Raw genomic sequence first — 3,363 nt, forward strand, 5'->3', positions numbered from 1 at the left:
AGTAACCACAAGCACTTCCAAAAAGAGCAGAACAACATAACAGCTCTTAAAAACACCAGCAATAAAAAGCAATAGTTGATTTTACACATAAAGTCATCTGAGCTGGCTTTATCTCAGCACTGCTCTTAGACTTTGTGCTCCATCACTGCAAAGTCTGCATCAGCCCAAAGTGACAGGGGCAGCAGCAGGTGGAAACGGCACAGGAGATAGGAATGGGGAAGCCTGGTCTCCTGAATTTGTGATGGTCTCTCCTGTATTTGTGACACTGCCCACCACCAGGAGTGCCATTTCACCTGAAAAAAAGTCCGTGGACACAGAAGACTGGGAGAAGAAACAGATTCAGACTCTGGCATGAATTAATTATCTAACAGTGAGGAGTTGCTGTCATAGCTGGTCATCAGGGCTGGTTAGATAAGGAGATTAGGGTTTAGAAATTGATGATCTGTCTAGAATCACAAAGGAAGGATACAAACCTGAAGGGGAGTATTGGTAAGGTTGGTAAAGAGTGTGAGACAGAGACAGAAAACAGGAAAGTTTTGAATGGAAAGGTAGATTGGGGTAAGAAATTACAGATTAGGGAAAAAGGCATTTTATTTCACAGTTGCTATCCAGACTGCAAAAGGTACCAGCTAAACAAATAAAATGGTAAAAAAGGTCTTGGGGCACTGATGGCAGACAGAGCAAGGCCACCTGTAGAGTCCCAGAAAGGAGAGTGGTATCTGAGGGGCAGAGAGATTTACGGGTAGGAATCTCAAAGACCTTGGGTTGTGATCTCCATAATGACCTCGGGGTGACATCTGGGATTGCCTGAAGAAGACTGGTAGAAGATTCCTCCAGAGAGCAGAACAGATGGCAAATCCATCAGGAGCACAAGGGACAGGGCTGGGTCCAGCTCAGATTGAAGAGCTGGAGAGAGAACATGAGCAGCTTGGGGAGAGGGAGGAAATGAAGGAATTATTGAGTCTGTGCCACCAAGTACACATTTTCCTCATCCCCTGAACTACAATCCAGCACTCAGGGTCCTTTTCAGCCTTTTCCCATGTCCAAACTACAGTGCTACTTTCTATTTCAAAGCAGCACACTTGCTTTGAAGGGGAATGCCTGCAGGAATGAGGGTTACTGTCATGTTATTAACCACCTCCTGGTCCAGAAGCAGCTACAATCTGTTACAAGAAAGTTGTATCTTTTTGTACATCCCTTTCTGATCTCTGAGGTCAAGCAGTGGGGTTTAACCAAGTATAATGCTGTTTATTTTACTAACACTCATTACAGGAAACAACAACACAGAGCTTGAGAAACTGTAAACAAGGATCATCAATATTATCTAATGAGTCACCTAACCTGGTTTAGGAAGCTGTAAAACTCATTAAGTATATTTCAGCAGTTGGTTGGCCATGACAGATAATTCCAGACAGTTGACTTCTGCAAGGAAACTTTTTCAGATTATTTCAAGCTTAGAAAAATATTAAATTACAGAAAAGTATAATTAATCAAATCTGATTACTAATTTCATTAGTGTAGTAACAAATACTGTTATCAGCGTAGGAAAGCACTTCTAAATCATTGCTTTTTAACAAAGATGAAATTGAGCTCAGAGAGGTCATCTGAAACTGGACAATTAGACATTAGCTTGAAGAATTTGTTGATTGTCTTTCTGGTCTGGCCATTATGCTACCAGCATCTAGCTACAGGGTAAAAACAAAAACAAAAACAAAAACAAAAACAAAAACAAAAACACCCAAACAAAACAAAACAAAACAACAAAAAAAAAAAAAAAACACAAAAAAAAACAAAAAAAAACAAACACGCCAAAAAAACCCAACAAAAAAACAACATCAAAAAAAACCAAAAAAACCCCCCAAAATAGCAAAAAAAAAAAACAACACAAAAACAAAACAAAACAAAACAAAAAACCAAAAAAACCCATCAAAGTTTCATTCGCAAGAAAAATTAGTAATTTTTAAAACTACAAAATTATAATTTGAGGACCCAGTTTTCCTGTTATTCCTGGGATACACAATTTTTATCTGCTAAGTAAATAGAAACAATGATCACAAGAAAACAATTTGGTTTTTTGGATGTGAATAAGTATTTTTTTACTACACATATGTTTACATACACATGCACAAGTATTCTTTGGAAAAGACTGCTTGATAGCTGCATGTCCAAATTGTTATAGAAAGACAAAAACAGACTAAACAGCAACTATAAAAAATTATTTCCTCACTAAGCTGTATTGATATGTTTTTGCCAAAACCAGATGAGGATCATGCAGTCCCCTCAAAGAAGAGTTGCTTTTGCCTCCCTTACCTGAGAGTTCCCAGACACAGCCCATTAGCTGGAGCTGGGAACACAAGTTTTACAGCACCAATGTGTCAGCCAGGTGGGCCAAGTTCTTAAATTTTGTAAGGCAAGTTGGAGGAGAAGAGAAGGTTGGGTCCTATCTTCTCCCTCCATCAATTTTACAATCAGCATTAGAATTGTAATTTCCATTTAGTGCCCCTTTCTCAGTACAAATGGCGTTAATGTTGACTAAGCTTCTTGACATTTGTTTCTATGTCAGCCTTCAGAGTTCCCTTACTGTTTGAAATTAACATCTTAAAAATAAGATGAACAAGTTGCTAGTTTTGCTTTGGGAGCAGGAAGAAACTTGCTAGAAGAGACTCCTTGTCTCTCTGCTTTATGACTGTTACTGTCATATTGAATCATCTGAAAACTGAACCCTGACCTCATATACACATATTATTGGACTTACCTTTGCTTCTGAAGTCTTCATTTCATAGCAACAGTTCTGATATCCTAGACATATGCCTTCATCCTACATCATTTATTCATTTCACAATAGTTACAGGTTCAAAATATTAGTAAAATTATCTGTGATTTTTTCCCATGTTAAGCCATCTTCTTTCTGTGATGAAGTGTTTGAGCCTTTATTTATTTATGGTTGGTAGGAGTTTGCCATCATCCCTCCTACACACTTGGAGCTCCTTCTCCTTCTCTAGTACCAGAGCTGCTAACATCACCTCAGGGGTATGAAGATCACCAGGAAGACTGGCCCAGGCACAGGGCTCCAGACTAAATTTTGTGCTTGGGCTGTCTCTTTGACTGTTGCTAAAATAGCCTGTTACAGAATATAGGGAACCAAGGCCTTGTATTTTGGGTCTGCTCTGTATTTAACAGCACCTCTTTTCAAGATGAACTGACACCTGCACATAGGTAGACTGCAATCCAAAATTAGACTTGAAGAACATTGTTACCTTCAATCATGAATTCAATATTGGATTAACAGTGGTTAGCAGCTCTGGAAAATACCCTCCTGGAAAAAAAATTCATAAAGTTTGTGGTGTTTGGGGCTCCATATAC

The sequence above is a fragment of the Passer domesticus genome, chromosome 4, assembly GCF_036417665.1.
Source record: "Passer domesticus isolate bPasDom1 chromosome 4, bPasDom1.hap1, whole genome shotgun sequence".
NCBI classification, from domain to species: Eukaryota; Metazoa; Chordata; class Aves; order Passeriformes; family Passeridae; genus Passer; species Passer domesticus.